The 23,353-nt window shown below is 36.4% G+C and overlaps 1 protein-coding gene across 9 annotated transcripts in view; it reads left to right on the forward strand.

Moving 5' to 3' along the window:
- MECOM (MDS1 and EVI1 complex locus) overlaps positions 1-23,353 on the forward strand; it is a 286,040-nt gene that overhangs the window by 119,701 nt on the left and 142,986 nt on the right. The window lies entirely within an intron of this gene.

Here is a 23,353-nt window from a genome sequence, read left to right on the forward strand (position 1 = left end):
TATATTGGTTTGATTTGAAACTAGATGAGGCTAAGTATTTTTGAAGAGTTTTCTGACAGAATTCTAGAAAAACTAGAGAATGAATATTTAAAATGGGTTAAATATCTTTGGGTTTTCTTTTTGTTTGAGATCACCTAAATTTTGTCATAAAGTCAAATTATTGAGAAAGTCAGGAGAGGACTTACGTGGAACATAAGGTACAAACACATCTCATCCGTAAATTGAAGCCACTCATAAATAACAGTCTGATTTGGGTGTGCACTTACAGCCTGCTCCAGGGAAACAAAATTATCCCAATTCTTAAAAAATGGAGAAAAAAATTAGTAATGAGGCTGTGACAGAGGAGTTGAAGCAGATGTGGAAATTGTGGGACATCATCTTGGCAGTTGAAGTAAGCTTACCAGCTGGATGTCTTCTGAAAGTGGGAATTTATCACGTTTAAGCCACAATACAGAAGTCAGGGCTTGAAAATGGTTGTCATAACAACACAAGATTTTGATGCAAACACTAGACAATTGTAATGAATTTGACCAATAAAGTCTGTGCCGCCATAGCAAATTAGGACTAGATTATTTTGAGCTTCTAAACTAACATCTTACTTCCAAGGAGATCAAACTATTTCACATCTTCTAGCCTATTTACCTCAAGAGGAAATAGAAAAATAAAGAGGCTGATCATCGAGGCTTCCCCTGAGCTACACCATTTTGTTTTGTTTAATCATCTACAACTACCTACGTCCCCCGTGAGAGGGTGCCTATACCTAGTGTCCAAAAGAGGCAATACAAGCACAGAGAAAAACCAGATTCTGCAAGTTTGTTTGTTTGTTTTGGCAGTTTAGGTATGGTATCTGACTAGGAAAGATTGCATGGGCTTCTAATGTATAAAAGGGATACTACTTAGTTCACAAGATTGGTGTGTTAAGTGAGATGTTGTGTTGGTTTTGTGTCCTGGGCACTTGGTGGATATCAGCCTTCCTTTCTCTTCCAACTTAAGCTGTTTGCTTCTCTGTCAGTTATGAAAACCATTGCAAGCAATGTGAAGAATTAGTAGCTGTGTGACCATGGGCAAGTTATCTAAACATGAAGGAGATGGATTATCAGGGAAGTCAAATAAGTTTCAACTCTCATGCATCCTTTGCTTTGGTAGATCTCTGATCCTTTGGACAGTTTCAGAATCTGTGATCTGGCGCCATGTTCTGCTAACAGCAAAGCTAGCCACGGCATTGTGAGGAGAGAAGGACACTCGTGGGTCCTGGTTTTGCCATTGCTGGACTAGGTGAAGTTTAAGACTACACCTAGAGCTATCATTCTGCTCTCCTGTTTGCATCATTTATCAGCCTTCTCTGTCCACTTACAACTTTTTTCATTGCCCTAGAACATTCTAAGTCTTCTGGAATGTTTTCCAAAAGTTTTTCTTTTTTTCTTTCCTCATTTTCCTTATGATACTCAATAGATATCTCAATAGATATCTTTTTCCTTTTTCATACCTTATGTGAGGGTTTATCTGAAAGTAATATTACCATGTTTGTCAAGAACATGAAGATTTGGGAAAGTAGCATTCAGTGTGATTTCTCAATATTAAAAATAAAATGAAATGCGCAAAAATCATTTTGTTTCTGAGGTAATGTGCTATTAAAGTGGTGAAGTCACTCTTAGAATGTAAACTTCAAGAGGGCAAGAACTTTGGTCATGAAGAGTGTCCGAAACAAAGTAGGTGTTTACCAGCATTTGGTGAATGAACAAATGAGTATCTGCTGAATTTGGGTTAGGAGAGACTCTTGGAACATCTCTTGGCTTGAGAATCTCAGACAGTGACCTCACCACTCTAACAGCACATCGTCTCAGAAACAAAAAAGAAACCAAGTTGAATAATACTTTCCTGAGTTTTCGTGTTCTTGACAAACATGGTAATATTACTTTCAGACAAACTCTCATATAAGGTATGAAAAAGGAAAAAAGATATCTATTGAGATATCTATTGAGTGTCATAAGGAAAATGAGAATAGTGATTTTGGGCTAGAGTAAAAGCTGAAAGTTGGTTCCTAGGTTTAGAGGCCGAGTCCTCTGATGATGGGCTCCGGGGATTGCCTTCCTGGAAAGGTATTTGGGATACGCTAGATGACTCATCACACCCATAGACCTCAGCCTTTCTTTTGCTTCCCAATGACAGCTTCTGGTTGATTTCAGATGTTCACTCCAAGATTTTCACTTTCTCCTCCCTGAAACTTAGTGCTAAAACATAGTTGTAACTTAATGGCCATGGGAACTCAGAAGAGAGAATTTGAATTGATAAAAAAATGGCATCACACAATAGTTATGAGGAATAACTTATATATATGATTTTGACAAGAAATTATTAAATATATTATAGGAATTACAGTGTCATTATTCTTTGGATCATCGCAATATAACTCATCACTTATGCTATCGGATTCAATTCAACTTAATCTGATAAGAATGTATTGGGTGCCTGCCATGAGCCTAGCTGTGTAAAATATGGCTGGGCTACAAAGTATAAAATGTAATGAGGGTAGGCTGTCTGATTGCTTCTTCGTTAGGGTTGCTTCTCTAAGTACATTTCTATTGAATTTATATGTTGGCATTAAGTTGTATTAAGCCATTCTAAAAATTATCACTGCTTTTTTTTTCTGGGAAAAATGTTCTGCAAATATATAAATTCAAAAAATAATATGAAGTATACACTGATGTATTCCATAAGCAATAAAGTTTCTGAATAAATATATAATACATAAATCTATGTCTTTCTATCATGAAAATATATAACTTTAAGGTCCTGATAATTAATTTATTTCTTACTGGTGTATATTCCAAACAATTTTTAGAAAATGAAATATAATAGCTAAAGAAAGAAAGAAACAGCAGTTGATCATTTTACAAATGGATGATGAGAATTCCTTTTGTGAAATGCTGAAGAGATGTTTCTTGCCCCTCTCATTGGTCAGCTTTGGTAAAGTTCGTTTTTTAAAATTCAAATTCTGTCAGTCATTGTCTAGGTTCAGACAGATTCACAAAGGAATATTTTTTTAAAAATTGTGGGCACTTTTGTGAAGTTGAAGTTTCCAACCAAATTCAAGCCTTTTGGCATTGGATTAACATATTGTGTTCATGTTCACATTCATTTATACTTGGCAGATTGCGACTTCCTGTTTTGAGGGGGGGAAATGCTAAAAACCTTTAGTTTAAAAAAAAGCTGAAAAACTTCTAGTTTTAAAAAAGACTCACAAGGCTTTTGAATGTCAAATGGCTCTTACAGAAAAATATTTGATGAGTTAAGTGTAAAAAAATAAGAAACATATGGATTAAATTTCACTGAAAATGCACATGGGCTTAAAAATTAAGGGAGAGAGTACTTGGCAAAATGTGGTTTTGGTTTTGCCAAATCCAGAGTTTGAAAATAGATTAAGACATTGAACAAACCCAAACCATACCTGGCTTTAGCCATCTGCTAGCCTGCCATCTACAAAAGCCTTCTGAGGAGGCCAGGCCTTTATAAAACTGTTGGTGACACCTGAATTTGCCATGTGGTGTTGTTTAGTGCCTCTGTAGGCCAGCTACCTGGAATGTGTAAATTCACAGCCTCAAATGTTGTTAACAGATTTGTTGTGACGATACTTCTAAGTGTAAACTGTTAATAAGGAAGGAATTAGTCTGAGACATGACTATTATTAATTCAATGGATGTTATATTTAAATATACAAATTAAGTATTTATAAAACTATACATTATAGTTGTAAATGTTAAACTTGTTTTATATCAAATTTAAATATTTGAATGTTACTATATTTAAATATTTTACTAAATTGTAGTACAGATTTATTAATAGTAATATGCCCTTGGGCATATCCCATAAATCTCCACTTTCTGATCTACTGAAACACCTTTTCTGTTCTCTTCTGATGCCTAGCATTTAGGGCATTTATCATGGTAATCTCCACGTATGTCTTCCCTCCCCTCTCAAACTTAAAATTGATTTTGTGAAGAATTTTTGTCTGATTTGTATTCTTATGTGTCAAAGATATCTAGACTAGTATATCTATCTAAATGAATAACTAGATGAAGTTTATTGCATGTAAGGATAAATATCTTACAAAATATTTTGATACAATCTTAAAAATGAACTAGTATACTATCCTGTCCAGAGCTATCTCTTCTAAGTTTCTTATAAATTTATAAATAGTGTAATTTTATATTTGATTAGAACTGATCTACACCCACTTCTGAGCAAGAACACGTTTATAATAAATTCCAACATCAAAATCTCAATTAAATAAATATATATCAAAGACTATACAACAGGTATGCTATACATGATATACATGGTTCGGATTGTCTTTTTTCCTCTGCTTCTTCAAAGACAGTGTAGCGATAAATTCGTATGCTAAGTAATTAGAACTCCCCTGAAACACACACATGCTCCCACAGTCAACAAGGCTTTTAATAAATTAGTACCACTTCACTTTGCAAGCAGTAGTATGATGTGCCTACATTTTAATTGCACACATATTCAAAAGTTCCACATCTCTCTGTAGTGCTGACCACATTTCATGCCGGAGACACTTGGCCAAGACTCGATTCATATGTCCTACAGGGTTACATATGATGTGGCTCCTCTCCCACTGGGTTACACAGGATATGAGCTGGATCCTGGCGGCTTCTGAAGCAAGAATGAGAGAAGCTCTTGTGAAGTGAATTTAAAGAGAGAGAAAAAACCTTTCTCTGGCATTGAAGTCACTGGAAGTTTGGCATGTCTAACTGGGAGTAGACCTTGGCTCACAGAACTGAGAGATAGCTAAACAAAGATTTGTTCGATTTGATAAACTCCCTGGCTGAGACTGCCTTGCCAACTTTCTTTCTAAAGCAACTTTTCACAGCTGAATTATAAAACCTTGAAAATCAAGGGTTTGTAATGGAAATGCTGACAGATGCAACTAATGTGAAGTTGTACCAACCAAGCATTGCTATCATATTTTATAACTGTCTGAGAAGCTTTTATAAAGGAATGGTACATTTGCTTCATGGGATCCATTTCCTTTGCTAAAAACTACCAAATGGCCTCATGGTAGACTCCGTCACACTTAGAACTGTCTTGATACTGTTTTTTAATAAAGAGAAATGTTGAAACTACCAACTTCCTGCGAGGCTTGAAAGCAACTGTTGCCTCACCCTATATTCTGGTTTCAAATTGATAAAGAAAACTCTGACCCTGCCATTGGTGCCTCAGTGTTCATTATTTATGTGTCCTTGGAAAACTGTTCAACTTTTTAGCAATTTTACGAAGAAAGATGTTCATAGAGATGAACCTTCTTGTAACTTTTGACCAAATAGAAAAATTTACTGTAATATCAAACTGTCCATTGTGCACCAGTAAGTGAAAGAAAATTTCAATGCAAAGTGTTACCATCATCTTAAAAGTGGTATAATTTTTGTAGAGGTACGAAAGTACTAAGTTCCATTACACATCTTTTTGAATTCTTATTGTTTTTTGTCGATTCTTAAATTTTATCTACGGCCAAATATATTTTTAATTAATTAATTAATTAATTCAATTATTTAATCAATTATTTATTTAGTTTTGGCTGCGTTGGGTCTTCGTTGCTGTGCGCAAGCTTTCCCTAGTTGCGGCGAGCGGGGGGCTACTCTTTGCTACGGTGCGCGGGCTTTTCTTTGTGGTGGCTTCTCTTGTTGCGGAGCCTGGGATCTAGGCGTGAGAGCTTCAGTAGTTGTGGCACATGGACTCAGTAGTTGTGGCGCACGGGCTTAGTTGCTCCGTGGCATGTGGGATCTTCCCGGACCAGGGCTCGAACCCGTGTCCCCTGCATTGGCAGGCGGATTCTTAACCACTGCACCACCAGGGAAGTCCCAAGGCCAAATATCGACCATATTTTATGTATGCTCAAATTAGATTTCATAAAAAATTATTGGTTAAAGACCACAGTCTTTGGGAAATAATTACTCACAGAAATAACAAGCTACAGTGTTACTTATCCCTCTACAATAGCTGTGAGTTGACACTTGGATTTCTGAGAAAATCAAGAAGGTTTAAATATAGTTTAAGTTCTAGAAAAATCCGATGGATATCATTTACTGTAATATTCATGAAGGAGAAATGATTGCTCTGGAGGCAAAAGAAGGGCTGGTTGGTCAAACATTTACCTTTTGTTCTTTCATTTTTGCATAAAGGCCTTCACTTGGTTTGTGGGTTCCTCAGCAGAAAGGAGAAGTTACAGTTAACAAATTAATGAAAACCAAGTGATGCCTTTGAAGAATTCTTAAGTGAACCTTAACCAATGCCTTGGGCTACATGTTCAATGTGAACAAAAAAATTAAGGTGAACTGGCCACTGCTACTAAGAGTCAATTGACAGAATGCATGGGTCATTAATTTTGTGTCCTTTGTTTTGTCAGTGTGTTTTCGTGAGGCCTGGTAAAGAAAGTAAAACCACTGAAGCTGAAAATTGTCTGCTCTGTAGCTCATTTCCCCTCCCAGCATGCACTGACCCAAGGGAGTGGGCTTCAGGTCACCCGCCCCCATTTCCCTTCAAAACATTCCTGGCTCTTGCAAGTTTGATAACAGATCCAATGGGTTGGTGGAGTGGTTAATTCTTTGCAAGTTTGTGCTTAATCGTATGCAGAATGTAAGTACCAATAAAAATAAGATGTCCGCTCACACTGTTTTATTGTATTTTTAAAACAAATTTTGAAGGAGGCTCTGTAACCTCAGTTCCAGTCAATTATAGAAGGGGAGAGACTGAAACTTAAATTGGTTGGTTCACCTTAATTCCCTGTTGTGTCATTACACTGTGTGTAATCCCTGAGGGCCACCTTCTGGCTTTTTGTGCTATGAATGAGTGATAGAAAATGCCCATAATACGGGCGGTGGTATCCTAGGACTCTGTTTGGCTTTAAACTATGTTTAAAGTCATTGTACCCAAAATGTTATTACTTATCAACAATTCCATAATTCCATATCAATGCAATCCAGACTTTCACATTTTATTACCACATAACTTTATTTAAAAATAGATTCTTAAGGATCAAAGTTTTTAAAAGCTCGTTGCCATATCAGGCCAGATTTTCAAATCTCAGCAACACTTTTACAGTCCTTAAAGTAGAAAGGATACAGATTGGCTTGAATTAGAGTGAACATACCTCTGCCTCAGGCAAGGAGCCAGGGAAGATTTGCAGATCTTAAGCAAGGAATATTTGTAGGTTTTTTTGATTGAATTGTGCATAGTAGTCCAGAGATCATAGAACTGTGTGTTGTTCTGTCTTTTTCTTTGGATATTTATGTCCGTGTGCTTTGCTTATCAGTGGTGCTAGTAGGTGGCACTACATATCAGGTGTAGGGTTTTGAAACAGTCAGAAAAGGTTCTGTTATGGGAGTTTCTCTTCCATTTTTTTTTTTTTTTTTTAAACCAGTTTTTTGTTTTAGTTATTTATTTATTTATTTATTTATTTATTTATGGCTGCGTTGGGTCTTCGTTTCTGTGCGAGGGCTTTCTCTTGTTGCGGCAAGTGGGGGCCACTCTTCATCGCGGTGCGCGGGCCTCTCACCATCGTGGCCTCTCTTGTTGCGGAGCACAGGCTCCAGACGCGCAGGCTCAGTAGTTGTGGCTCACGGGCCCAGCCTCTCCGCGGCATGTGGGATCCTCCCAGACCAGGGCTCGAACCCATGTCCCCTGCATTGGCAGGCAGACTCTCAACCACTGAGCCACCAGGGAAGCCCCACTTCCATTTTTTATAAGCACTCATTATTCATTTATTTGACTTGGTAATCATTTTGGTATTTGTTCATTCATTCACTCATTCATTCAGCAATTATGCCAGGTACATAGGTAGATGTTAGGTAGACAAGGATAAATTAGATAGTCTCTAGTTTAAGAAATCTCAGTTTTGTGGGCTTTCAGACATGTAAATAAATATGATACATTGTAGAATATGTTGGGCGATAGAACTTTTGTGAGAGAGGGGGATCCTGGAACCCTACCCATGGATGAGTCAATGAGTAGGAAGATGAATGGAGTTGAATTAGTTTTCTAAGGTTACCATCACAAAATACCACAGACTGCAAGGCCTTTCTCCTCGGCTTGTGGGTGGCCACCTCTCTGTGTACTCACATGACCTTTCCTCTGTGTGTGTGTATCTCTGGTCCCTCTTTGTGCATCCAAATTTTCTCTTCTCCTGAGGACACCAGTCAGATTGGTTTAGGGCCCACCTTAATGACTCATTTTAGCTTAACCACTTTTATAGACCCTATCTCCAAATACAGCCACATTCTGAGGTATTGGGTTGGGGTTAGGGCTTCAATATATGAATTTTGGGAGGATGTAATTCAGCCCATAATGGTACTGAAGGAAGAGATGAATGGAGAGATGTCAAATAAATATGAGACAAAAGGGTATTCCCTGAACAATGCTTAGGAATGCATTCTTGAACATGTTTTACCACGTGTAGAAACGACTCTAAGACCAAGAATTCATGCAATGCAAACTGAGAGGTAGATTTAGCAGTTTTCTATTTTATTTGATAATTGCACATCTACTATATGCAAATCACTGAGCTAGGCTTTGCTGCAGGAGAACACAAGGAAGTAACCAAAGCAAATCATTTGGGGGTTGCCAATCTGTAGAATTTTAACATCTTCATCAGAGGGTCTCAATTCTAGCTACACATTATATTTACCCTCATAGATTTGGATTAGTTGGTTTGGGGTAGTTTTCACAAATAATTTTAACATGATTCCAATGATGTTAAATGGTTTAAAATTTGTTAAAAATTCTGAAAGCAAACTTAATAAAAATAATAATAGCTAATATATTATTTTTATGCTGTGTCAGATACTATCCTAAGCTCTTACACGTATTATCTTAATAATCTTCATAATGATTCTATGATGTAGGTATCATTATAATAATTCTCATTTTAAAGGCGAGGAAATTGAGCAGCTCAGTAGAGCAACTGGTGACAATCACCTAGCTAGTATCATATTGATTCAAGCTTTGGTTTAATTTTACTCCATCACATTTTTAACAGAGCAATTTAGAGAAAAATATATTTTGTGTAGTCAGCCTTGGTGTCCCAAAATTCAGTTTATATATATGCCAGTAAGGTTTTTCTTTTTTTAAATTTCTCAGTGTCAAAAGTACTATAGCATATCCATCACATTTTAGTCCACATTTTGGGGGTTGTGAGCTAAGCACATAGTAAGTGTTTAATAAATGTGTATTGTCTAAATTGCTAATAAATTTTAGAAATTCTTTTAAGAATTTACAATGTCACAATGTAACATTGTTACATTGTAACAATGAGTCTTGTACATTTCATTATATGCTGTTACATTGTTATAGTAAAGTCCTTTGTTAATCCTGGAGTACAAAAATTAGGCAGTTAGCTTTTCTTCCACACAAGGATCTTTTTAAATGCTAGACAATTGCCAGAGAAATGGGTGTATGTTACCTAATATTATTCATAGGATCTGGAGCTACTGCACTCATAAACAAAGAACTGGCCCTATGTCTTTCATATGACGAGAGAGCTTACTGCAAAGAACAACAGCAATAGGAAGCAGACACATAGGAGGAGAGGTAAACACATGAAAAGGGTATATGCACTGTTTTAGTTAATAGGTGGAAGGATTTACTTACGTTTTATAGTATATGATAGCATTTAACATATTTCTAAGAGTGGTAGGCTTGTGTGCTGTGTCCTGGTAAAGGGATGCTGTAACAGCTGTGCCTTGGGATGTACCTGTCCGTGGAGCCTCTTGCCTTCCACATCAGGCATCATCTGCCAGATAAAGGGCTTGGGAATGTTGTGTAAACATAGTCTGAGCCTGAGACTGCCAGCCTCTCTTTTGCACCATTTTGTATTTGTGTAGCTTACAATGTGTTTTTCTAGGGGATGAAATAACTTGTTCAATGGCCTTTATTATTTATCAAAGCAAAAAACTGTTTTGTTCATCTGATAATGCTTTTAGAGAAAGAGTAGTTGTAATTTTTTTTTTCAGTTAGGCTCAAAACTTTCCCCTACAATATGGATTATTTTTGGAAAATATTTTAATTGTATGGTTGCTTATTATCAATAAATCAGGCTCGGGGTCAGTATCTAAGAATGTTCCATTAACTCCAAAGAGAAACGTTCACTTTTATTTGGGGAAAAAGTCTTGGCAGACAAGTGGGGAACTACCAGATGGCGAAAGCTGTGCCTCATGGATTATAAGTTTTTCCCTCTCTTCTTATTGATGTCTTAAGCTGAACACGTTCCATCTGTCCACTCTCCATAATGAATAGCGACTTTTTTATTGTAAAGGTAACAAATTCCATATAGGATAAATTAATTCAAGCATATAATGAAATGTACAAGACTCAATGCTCTGTACTGTGTAGATTTTGAGGATTATGTGGGGAGGTGTGGAAATCCAATACAATTTCTAGAGCAAAGCATATTTCTACTTGGGGAAGGCATTTAAAAAATTCTCTTCCTAGACCTCAATTTTGTTCTCCTCTGAGGGATTAAAAATCTGAGTGATCGGTTGTAGGTAATGTTTGAATCTGATTTATCTTTTAAAGTATTAGTTTTATGAAAATGATCATTTAAAACTAATTAATTTCCTATCTCCCACAGTAAGTTATTTTCCTGTCACACAAGTAAATAACTGAAGAGCTCTAAGCCACCTTTCTTCCGTGTTGACTACTGTCTAAATCCAGCTTGTCATATGTAATACATAGATAAGTTTTAAAATTTCTTTATTCATAGCTTTGGTCTTTTTGAGGCTAACTCCTCTGGTTTGAATTTTTTCTTCTATCTTGTGGCAAGGATGGTGGTTTTTCTATATCTAAACACCAGTATTCTGTTGCTTTTTACATATTTCATTATTGATGCTATTATTATTGATAACACCTACACTTTAAAATAATAACGACAGATATTATTTAAGTTTTGCATATTTTAAATAATTTTGGCAGGACTGAAACTTTCTTCTGTCTCTTGTTAAATGGGTGCCCCAAACACTTCCAATGGAAAACCAATAAAAGAGTCATACCATTCTTTTATTGTTTAAGCAGGATTAAAATTTAAGCAGCTGTTTGGCCTGGTTACTACATGTATTTTTAAAGCCTTGTGTTTTTTTTGGGGGGGGGATGGTGGGCGTTGTATATGTCAACTATTTGTGGCAATATGCTTTGAAATGCTGACTCCTTAAATAGCTCAAGACCCTTGGTTTTAATTTCTGTTGTGACAATCTTTCCTTTCTGTGAATATTTTTTTGGTCCCCCTTAAATCTGGAATTGGAAGTTACTCTTTTTTTTTTGCTTACAGATAATTGAAACCGACCAAACTTGTTAAAGTCAAAACCAACAACGCCAGGCTTTATTACACGCTCCCATGTTTGGTCACAGACTCTGGTAGATTCTGCACATGGCACAATTTATGCAGCGGCATGTCAGAAACTTAATGCTGTGATTTTCCTCTTCCTAATGGAGAATTAAGAGTCTAAAGGGCCTGAGCTGTTCACATGGACTGAATCCCCACGGCTTGGGTGCAGAGGTCTCGCAAAAATGTAGTAAGTGAGAAGGAGAACAAAGATTCTTAGTTGGAGGGGAAAAAAATGGGATCGCCTGTGGCTGAGAAGCTGAGGGGGGACAGGTAGCCACAGTGGGGTGCAGGATAATGAGGCACATGGCAAATGTGATGCACAGATGTGAAGCCGACTGTAGCTCCGGCTCCCAAAGTTGTGCATGCCACAGCACCATGCCTGGGGGCTATGTCTACCCCAGAACATTTGGAGCAGTAAACGACAGCAGCATTAGGTTCAAATTAATCTATTACTCCAGAGCTGTGAAATGTTGGTTGCTTGTTTCAGAATTACATTGCCTGTGGGTGAAATGTTTTAGGTAGATTTTAATGCAAGCTCATGGCTTGCTGAGGAGATTAAGAGGAGAAAGGGAAATTAGAACAGTTAGGAGAGTTGCAGAGGGGCACATTTCTGGTTAAAGTATATGAAAAAGTATCACATATTTCACGGGGCAGGTCTGGTCTCCTGTTGGCCACCTGCTGGGACTGAAATATCCCACATCGTAATGAAGGCAGGTTTGCAGAAGTCTTGTAAATACTTGAGCCCTGCAATTGAAGAAGGCAGACAAAGGCGGCTTTAGGGTCTCCTGGAGACTTTTGAGGGTTAGACCTGTCAGGCGGGTGCTCCAAATGAATTTGGTAATTTATTATTCTGCACTTGTTAAGTGGAACATGTAAAATTTTGCATTTTGGTTTTTACCTTGTGAGTTTAAGTAAACTCCCCAGTATCGGGTAGCCTCATGACTCTTCAGAGTATGTTACAGACTCATCTTGTCCCCCTCCCTCTGCCCTGGTTCCTTCACTGATATTGGCAGGTCCCTTTTCCCAAACCTGTGTGGGACTCCAACCCTATATTCTTCCAAAGTGGAAAAACTAAACCTTGAATTAACCTGGAATTTTTTCTGTCAATTAAATAGAGTTTATTCAATCAGAATGGGGGGGAAAAAAAACTGTTTGGAAGTATCTATAAAGAATTTTGTTTTTTACAATATTGTAGTTTTTCTTATAAAAACACTTAATTGAAATGCCTAAGAGCTGCCCAGCACAAAAGTCAATAAAACCCTAGAATAGAGTTTATAGGGGTTGTCTATGTACATAATTAAATCCTTCAGGCACTTTAAAACTTTGCAAAATAAATGGTTATGCAAGAATAGCCTGCTGAGAGAAGAAATGCTTGTATCAGCTTTAACCAGCTGCCCTGTGTTCCATGTTCCTGGGTTGGAATGAGAAAGCTATTAGAACACTGGAAGACTGCAAGCCACATACAAATCATCTTTGTTACTGACACTTGGGGGAGTACTTTATAGTGGCTGTCAAGACCAATACAAAACATGGTCTGTGCCTGAAAAAGTCAAGTGCCATTATTTAAGAAGAAGATGTTAGTAATCCGAATAACTGAACAACATCCAGGATCTTCATTGAGTTGAGCTGCTAGAGAAGCAGATTGATTACTAGGTCTGACTTAAGTAAATGAACATGGAGGCTTGCATTCTAGATTTGATGGAATAACAAAGGTTAATTACTTGCAATGATCTATGCTGGAAAAGGAGTAAAAGGGGGAGAACTGTATTGAGATTTAATTTCCCTGTTCTTTGGGGAATACTATTGAGGGGATGGGATTATTATGGGGGGGCAAAGGAAGGAGTGCTAAGAAAAAAAAAAAGAAAAAAAAGAAAGCAGTCTAATGAATGTAACCAATAGAAAAATTGTAGGTTTGTTTCTCTCCCTGGCCCTCAAAAGTTATGATAAATGATAGCACAAGGAAAAGATAACCTACCATGAGAGTAGGATCACCAAGGCCAAATACTAAAACTCCCAGCTGACTGGCCCATACACTGCAGCCTCTGTTCGTGTTTATTTTTTCTGCTCACTCTTGGTTTCGTCAATCAGTATGATAGACGATAAGTCCTGACTAGAGCAGCCCGCGTCCTGCTCTCTCACGGTGGGTAGCATGTTGTGGTTGGCGCCAAGCAGTCGGGGGATCGCCCGCGTCAGGAGCACCAGGGGATGCGGTTCCGAGCAGTCTTCCAGCAGCCGGCTCCTTGGAGAATAGCAAGCAGGGGCGTTATCAGCCGGGACTGGAGTTGCCAAGAAACTGACCACACATTAGTAGCTTTGTTTGGGTAGAGTCTAAAGGGGCTGTAGCTCACCGACTTGAGACACTTTCTGTTAAATCATCCCTGGCTTTAAGTGTTAAAAGAAAGCTTGTTCAAAAAGAAACTCATGGGCTGATTTGCCGCAGGCAGTCCTATGACAAGGATCCTGAGTTAGGGATTTGTGGAATTACTGTGCTGTGAGGTGCAGACGGACATCAATTTAAAAAGAAAACTAGGAAGAAGACTCCTTCCTTGGGTCTGCCATTCACTTCTAAGGAAACTATCTCCTAATGTGCAAAACGATGTTAAAATGCCTTTAAAGGAAATCTGTGCACACAATGGGGAGCTTTAGCTAGCTGGTGACATACGAAACACTGCTCCGTTAGCCAGCGGCTCATCAGATAAATGGAATTTCCTGAATGCTATTCACAGATCACTAATGTTGTTTATCTACTCTCTCAGCACTAATACATTTTTACATTTCATTCTAGAGGAAGAGTTTCACTTTATTTCACTCATCGGAAACTTTTAGAAAAATTTTAGTGTCCCTAATTTTGTTTAAAAAATTCATTTTGTAGAAGCTCGAGACTGTGAAAAAATCAAGAATGTCCTGACTTGATTCACTGAAGTAGCCAAAGTGAAATTCTTTTGATATCTTGTGATGCAACATTGGTCAAACATTTCCTGTTCAACATTTTTTTCCTAGGTATTAGTGGTTCTTTTCTCAAGAACAAATGTTTCGGAAATCTGGTGCTCTCTATTTTTGTAGGAAACTTCAAATAAGTGATCAGCCCACCTTCCCCCAAAAGTAATGTTTCTTGATAGAAAAAGCAAGGGAAAGTTGACAGTTCTCTTTGTGTAGATAATTTTTCTCCTTTTTAGAAATAACGCGAATGCGTTAAGGAATGTCTCACCTTCCCTTAAGGTATATTCTGTAAACAAAATGAATACTTTCTGATTATAACTTTTTATACCTGGTGTTATTACTTATAACTGCTGATGTATGTTAAGGTGAAACTTAACACTGGAATATTAGTTTTATTTCAGTTAATTATGTTACTAAAGGCTCATGAACCCAAAGATTTAGGGTTGGTCTGTTTCTAGTTATCCTGCCAAGTTTTTTACTTGATGGAGGGGGTCTGTTTCATTCTACTTGGCCTCTCCACCTTTGTAACCCCTGGTTTCCTCTTTTCCTGAATCACAAGTTTACGTTCTCCCCTTCTGTGAGAAGATTGAACGCTTATTCGACTCCAAAATGACTATGGTCACAAAATATCAACAATGATTTTAATAGATCTTTGCCTATCAAAATATTGTTGCTGAATAATAGGGTAAAGGTAGTTGTGGCTGCTGATAGCAAGGAATCTGACTATTAATAAAAAGCAGACAAGGATCTTGAAACAGTACTTCCACTGTTACAATTTAGACACTTTATATTACTTTATTTAGTGCCACACCTGCAGCTGCTCACATTGCTGGTGGCTGAAATAATCCAGGTCCACGCTGAGAGAGTATTACAATTTCATTGTGCTGTTTGTGCTTACTGTTTAAGCCTTTCTCACAGGAGAAAGCATTAGCTAAGTGTACAGTAGATAGTAAAAAGGGAGATTTGGGCTCATCTGTTCCCCTTAAATCTAATAAAGTCTCCCTTTGTAATTAGTATTTGACTTCTTCTCTACCACTGGCTGGCACCTGGAGGTGGGTGGTGGCACAAACTGGCATTTCTTGAAGTTTTATCAAATGTCCCCACATTTCATGGTTTTATGGATTATGCCCTCTTCTGAGCCTTGGAAACAGTACACAGTTCCTAAGATCCACTTCTGCAAATGCTGTAATAGATGTTTGCGATCTCAACCGGAGAAAGAGGGTGCCTCATTTTAAGGCAATAGTAACGAGCGATTCTTCATCTTTAATTGATAGCTTAACTTAGGTTTCAGATGGGTCCCTTTTAGTGATGCACCAGTTTACTTTCGACCAAAAATGCTGATAACCATGGGTCCAAGGGCATAGTCTATAAAAAGTTCAAGTTAAGCAAATTTCTACTTTAGGCAAAAAGATCTAGTGGAGGGTTTGGGGGCGTGCTGTAGGCTAAAACCAAGCCAGGGGTAATTTCTTCCTCATCTATGTTGGGACAGCTCAGAGTTCAGGGGGATTCATACCCTTTTGACTTTAATTGCTCTGGGCCCACTGAGGCAAAGAAATGGTGCTCTATTTGTTTTGGGGTCAAAGAGGCAATCACAAAGGCCTTCAGAATATTTTCAAACATTTGGGGGAGATAAACAGTTTTCAGGCATTTTATAACCATAAAACTAGTTTCTAGATAGTTGTCTAATTTCCTAAACTATGCTTGCTGAAGTTTATTTGGTTATTGAAACATTAAGCTTAACCAGTCATGTTCTTTTTACTTTATGAAAATGTAGACAGGAAATTATCAGCAAATTGCTCGTTTAGAATTAAAGACAGGAAATGAACTTCAGCAGTTGAATTCTTGTAGTAAAAAGCTTCTACCTAAAGCAGAAGTAAAGCCAGCAAACCTTGCTTTTGTTTTTAAGTCTGGGCTTTGTTATATCAACACAATAGATTTAGATTCTCTGTCCTTTTTCTCCTCAAAATTTCCACGTTGCTTTTTATAGTATCCACAACTGTTTCTGTTACTCATTTCTCTGTAATTTTTAAAATGTAAGTGGTGTTCTATTCTTTACTTATTTAGGAAAATACCATTTCTTAGATTACATTAATACATTAAAGTAGGCTATGACTCAGAAATAGTAGCCTTGTTAATTTATTTATTAGGGCGTCAAAAAACTTGAATATCTCCTTAAGTCCCCATATTAGTTCTTTTATCTGAAATTCCAGAACTTCTTATTTGAAATCTTGATTATATTTTAATATATATTCCTAAATAGTTAATAGTTTTCCCTTCAGGTTAACTTTTGGAGCTATTCTTTTTGACAGTTATTACTTAGATTTTATTCTTTATATATTATATTGTTAGTATGACCAATATATCAGTGGCATCTACAAAATTATTCCTGTACTTAATTTTCTTTTATATTTTTGTTTTGCCATTTTTATTTCTCTATATATTTCAAATACTCTAATATTCCTTAAAGTTCCCCTTATTGGTATTACATTATTTAAATAAACCACAGACATCATTCTCCTCCAACAAAATTATTTGTACCATGTCTGACTATTTTGATTACCTTTAAGGAAAAATGAACTCCTTTGGATTAAACAAGAAGGAACCTCAAACTTTAGCCAAACTTTGAACCATTTATTCAACTTAGCTTGAGGAAGTTAGAAAATTCTGGTTTTGTGATTAGTTTAAATTTCACTTTAACAGCAATTCACATTTCTTACACTTCTTTCAGTATTTTGTAACCCATAAAAGGTGAGGATTCCTCTACATTCCAAAAATATATGTTATTAATCTGGTATTATAGATTCTTATTACATACCTGTTACGCTGAAGATGTAATATATTCAAATAAGATTTAAATAAGCATAAGACATTCTTGGTATTTATTTGGTGTTAAAATTTTAAGGGCTCAATTATATTAAATTTTAGCATTCATCAGTTTATAATCTTTTGTTAAATGACTAAATGCTGGATGTAAATAGTCATAGTTGTTATTCTATCACCATTTTGAAAGTGAAAACTCACTTTTTTCTTTCTTAATATTCAAACTGAAATTTCCTTAATTGGAAAGGAAGATCTTATTTAAGAGGAAGTTGACTTTCAATCAGATTTGGTTTTTTGATCAGTTTTATGTCTTTTGCAAACTTTTAAAACAAAGTCCAGGTGATATTCTAGCGAACCTTTGGAAGAGATTGCCTTCAAATTGTTTTATTTAATAATTATTTTGTCCAATAATTATTTTGTCCAGTCCAGTTTTTTTGTTTGTTCGTTTATTTTGTGGTTTCTGTCTGAGCTTTCCACAGTAATCTGAAGTGCATTGTAAGTTTTAGCTGGAACATTCTTAAGTATAAATTTTTTGTGGTCGTTTCAGGTGGCAAAACATTAAACTTGGTATTCTCTAATGTTTCATAACTCTTTTCATATCACTGTGAATCTAAACTAGTTTTCTAATATATGAATCCAGAAATCTAGTGAAAGGAACATGACTCTTCTAATTAGCAAGATGTGTGACTTAAATCTTAAATCTGTACTAGACCTGGCATTTGAGAATAGTAATCAACATTGATTAATTTTAGAGATTTTTGAGGGGGGTCTTTGTTTTTGTAGGAGAAAAATATCTTAATGGTAAGAGTAATAAAAGTAAAATAAGATGCCAATATTGAAAACCTCAGGATACATTTTAAAGGGTATTGGACTTTTGAAAAATGGGTGAATTGTAATTAAAACTTTAAAATTAGCCAGGAAGATTTACTTTAGACTTTTGCTCTGGTGTGCAATTATGTGAAGTGATGTTTGGAGGGGACACTTGCATTTACGGTAGACATTCTTTTGTTTATTCAACGAATATTCAACAACTAGAAAATGCCAGATGGTCTTTTTGGTGATGGAGACTCAGCAGTTCCCACAACAGACAAATTTCTTGCCTTCGTGAAGCTTGCACTCGAGGGGGGAGGGACAGATAGCACATCAGTAAAGATTATTTCAGATGTTAATTAGTGCTACAAAGACAATAAAACAGTGCTATAGAGAGTGAGTGATTAAGGGTGATCAGATAGCACTTAAATTATACCCAATTTTATATTGAATACTGTAGTGAGTTACACAATCTTTATCTAGGTAAAATATTTTGGTCCCTCTTACACAATAATTCTGACTCCCATGTTTGAGTAATAAGATGATAAAATTCAGTATTACTTACATTAAAGGTGTTTCATTTTTAACTGGAGTAATTTAGTTTGTTATTATTATTTTTTTTTTAATGTGATCAGACCAGAGAAATATTCTCATGGAAGCGAATTCTGCATCTTTTGCTTATAGCTTAACTGTTATGAACTATTTTATAATAATTTGATGTATTATGGTCATTTCTTTAAAAAGTTATTTTTTACCATTTACATATCATCTTAATGGGTATCCAGTTATTTTCAGACATCTTGAAGTGTTTGGTTCTATGTTTCATCTACTCAGACTTAATTCAGGAGGAGCTTCATCCAGATGTTTTGTTTATTTTTTCCCCAATTACATGTATGAGATTTCAGAATTTATGAGATCACAGGTCAAGTGAAAGGTCACAGTGGAGAGGTCAAGTGAGAAGCTAGAATTTGCAAAACCAAAGAAATGACAGGACAGTGCCAAATGAAAGGTCGAAAGTCAAGTGACAGACTCAGCGTAGATGAAAGCGAGTGGTATGTTTGTTGAACGTCTGAGCACGGTGAAGTGTCTCAATATTCATGCACACAAAGTCAAAGGTTCTTAACCTCGGAATTCACAATTAATGATCACGTGCCACTTGTTATTGTACAAGTATATGCTACTTATTCACAGAGAAAAGCACCGTTACATAAATTAAAAAAGTGTTTTTGTTCACTGATTATCATCCATCAGGGTTGCCCTTTTCCTATGATAGCTCTTTGAGATACACAGGGCACCCAATCTGGGAAATTCTGAATAGCATTTTGTTTTTTGTCAGTGTAGGAAATATGCACATAGCAGATCATCTGAGATGTGAAAAAGCTTACTTAAAATCAGTCTGGTAGTGGATTTCTTCTCTTATAGACTTCCGATTGATACCTCCATGTGGTTTTACTTCTCCACTTTATTCATTTATTTCTCCGTTTACTCGCTTATTTAACAAATATTCATTGAAGTCCAAGTCATCATGGTTACTTATACTGCAAAACTCTAAGAGAAAGTTTATTTGTGAAAAAAAGTTTCTGCTTGAAATATTATGGCTGGGCCAGCATTTCCAAGCTTTATGTACTTGCTCAAAATTTCTTGATAGTACTTATTTTTTAAGCCAAATGGTTTGATGCTAGGGCTTATTAGAGAGAGATAGTAAATTTTTTGTTATTTGGGGGAACTAAGAATGAAGATATAAAAGATCTCTGTTTTACATGACTACGACATATTATTATTAATTAAATCATTTGTTCTTTCTATAAACAAAATTAATATTTTCCTCTGTCTGCCCTGGTTACAGAAACATAGCAATCTGTAGTTCTAATTTAGATATGTTGTCATTTATCCGTAGAACCTATCACTTTATTTTTGAGGAATAGTAAACACTATTAATATACTTGAGAGTTGTGTGTGTATTTGTGTGTGTGTGTGTGCGCGTGCGTGCATTTGTCATTAACAATAAATGGGTCTTTGGGATTTAGGGGAATTTTGTCAGTGATTTGTTTTATGGGTCATACAAAGTGACCATTCTTCAAAAGCTAAGTATTTTTATTTCTGTATTCTAGAAATAAAAAGCAACATTTTAAGACAAACTCAAAAAATAAATTAATGTGTTAGGGATCTCTAGCTCTAAAAGAGAAATTCACCATAAGAGAATTTGGTTTTATATAGAGCCCTGTATTTTTTGCTGATAGAGCACATTAGGCTGGTAGCTTATTTACAGGTAAAAATCTCATTGATGATCATAGAAGTTAGTGGAAAATGAATAGGAGTTTAGTCTCTACCAAACTATAAAATCAGGCTTTAAATCATAGAATAAGTACTATCATTGTCCAAAAGCAGTGTTTATTTTTCCTAAGTTTTGCCTTTCATATCACTCTCATAAATTTTTTTTAATATGTACTTTGAAAAGTTAAGGGCAAGCCCTGAAGGGTGAAATATTGCAAACCAATTAAAAACAATTGAAGTGAGATTCTAAAATACAGGAGTTTTCCAACTCATGAACAATATTTAGAGAGCTGGTTAATTTTAATTCCTCTGGGAACCATAAGTCTGGGCATTAATAGGCTTAGAGTGATAAAAAACGGCCATATACTATGCACATATAGATGGTATTGTCAAAAAAGAAGCAATTAGTGGCAAAGAAAGCATAAGTATGTACACATATGGTGAGCAGGTTGAAATGTGAAATACGGCCAAGAATAAGAGCCAATGACAAAAAAGAAGTGGAAGTTGGGCTACTGTTTTAACTTACTTAACACAATGGCAAATAAATGATTTGCACACAAACAGATCAACTTAGTGATTGCAAATAACTAAAGGATTTTTAATGTTTCTTAGAATTTTCTTTAACCAACATAGAATCTAACAGTAGATGGATTCTTTCATTTCCTTCTCTTCCATTTTTCTTTTTTGCTTTTCTTTCTTTCTTTTACTTTTCTTTTCTTTCCCTTTTCTCCTTGTTTTCCTCCTAAATTGCTTTTATATCTCTTATCTCTAGCCTTCCTTCTTTCTCTTCCCATCATTTTCTCAATGACATAATTGACTAAATTGATAGTTTAATTCAATTTGCTTAACTTAAAGATACTGAATACTCTTGATGGAATCTAAAACGCTGATTTTTCCCAACCAAAAGAAGACAGCAGAGAAAGGGGCCAGATGACCCTTGACATCATTCCCAGTGTTTATTGTTTGAATGGCACAGAGTACCTCTTTGGGGGATGGTGAACGCACAGCTTCATAAGCCCCTTATTTTAGGGCCTGTGTGTCCACCCCAAAAATCTGTCTCATCTTCTTCTTTGTAAAAAATTATACCACAAACACGTTTCTGTACGAAGTTGACCCAAAGGGACACTTTTACATTTCAGTTTTTAAAAGTTATACAGCTGTCACTATAAAGTGTAACAGGCAGTTTGTAACCTTATCTACTATGTTATAGATTTTGTGATACTTTCAAGAGAAAGAAGTGGATGTGAAATGGAAATACATTTAAAAATCTGATAACCAGCAACACATATTTTACTCCTCCAAAGTCAGGAAACAGGGGGGACATGCACAGGTTCATTTCCAGCATGAAAATCGTATTACTGTGACTAATTTAGGTGCAGAATGTGCTTTACAGTGGAAGGTCCTGTAGTATGGAATAAATAGTAATAATTTTTAGTATTATTCTCCATCTTAACCCTGTTTATTTTGGCTATGATTCTCTTGGGGAATGTCATCTTTCCCAAAACGCAATTGACAAAAGTTGATTTCACTGGCAGAGAAATAAAAAAAAAAACAGTCGAGGGAGGTTTAGAGAGCACTGCAATTAATTCTGTGTGTATGGAACTGCTTATCTGCCCACAACCGGGTCTGAGGAAACTCTGCTTAGTATTTATTAGGAGTTGAATTTATATGAGAAAAAAACAGATGCTCAACTTTGCTACCTTTCCTTTTAAAGTTTAATGTGCTGTAAAATAAAAGGATCTGTACAATTAAGAAGAAGGTGCTTTACCCTTTAACACGTGCCAAATGCCTCTCAACTCCCTTTTCTTGCAGATGCTCTCCTGTTTCTACAAAACACCCAATAATAAGTCCATCTCCAGATGAGATTCGCAATTCCATATGACCCAGGTTGCCAGAATTTAGGCGAAATGACCTGAAGAGTTATCAAATGTGATAGCCGGAATCATTTTCTGTATTCTCTGGTGTTGGTCCAGGATTGTGCACTATGCTGGGGGCCCAGGTACTATAAAGAGAACCCTTCAAAGGCAGCTCCAGGGTGCCCCACAATAACTGAAATGTAGGAGAATCAGTATCAGACGTCAGTATCTTTCGTTTGGCTTTGGAAACAGGAAATGAGTTGGCATTTCTAATCTTAACTGGGAGACAGGCCCTGACTCCACAATTACAGAGCATAATTACTCCAAGTTCAGTCTACGAAGAACCCCCAACTGCTTGTTGAGGACCTGCCAGGAAACTGACCTGGGTGAATGGTCTGGAAGAGAACATGAGGTGACAAGAGGCTGAGATGCCATTTTCAAGTAAATCTACATGAAAGGGCTGCTTAGAAAGGTAGAGGTTGTTAAAACCAGCTTGGCACAGGGGCATGCTAGAGTTTATGCTGAGAAAAACTGGCAACATGCAGTGTTTGGGGCCTGAATCAAATATTCATTGAAGCTTTGAATAGTGTGGTTAATAGAAATCTTTTCAAGAATTTGATTTTTATAAATTCTCATTTTGAAAACACACCACAAACATCGTTGAGAACGATGTATATATGTATGTATGTTTTTCAAATAGTTACTGGATTTCCATGTAAAATGGGGCCATAGTCCCCTATACTCCCTCTGTGACTCACTTCCTCCTGTAAACGTATTACTCTCTACCAAGGTGCCTGATGTTACTCTCTCCAGATTCACAGCTCACTGTGTAATTCTTATGCCAATTTCAGTGCTTACGTTCTCTGAAGATTCCTGCCCCGTTTTTTTTTTTTTTTTTTAAAATCAACCTTTCAGCTATTAAATTGGCTCCTAACAAAAGCTTTTGTTGTGGTTTGCTTCTATCATGCTTGAAAGGACAGCAAATAATAGGTTACAGCAGTGCAGCTGGAAAATTTCAAAAAAACATGATTCTTGTGTCCAAGTTGTTTTTCACTTTGTTGTAGAATGGCCTCAAAACGGCAGTTTGGGGTATGGTCTTTTAGAAAGCCCACCAGAATTTAGAATAACTCAAAAAGGTGAATTCAAGAGAAAAATGAGAAATTCACAGAACCCCTGGAACTGAATTCCTTCTCACATGACCAGAGAAGAGGAAAAGCTTTAAATCTCTTCTGGGGTCTAGCTACACTGGCCCGTCATTTTG

Source organism: Balaenoptera borealis (genome assembly GCF_965194805.1).
Source record: "Balaenoptera borealis genome assembly, chromosome: 5".
In the NCBI taxonomy this organism is placed as follows: Eukaryota; Metazoa; Chordata; class Mammalia; order Artiodactyla; family Balaenopteridae; genus Balaenoptera; species Balaenoptera borealis.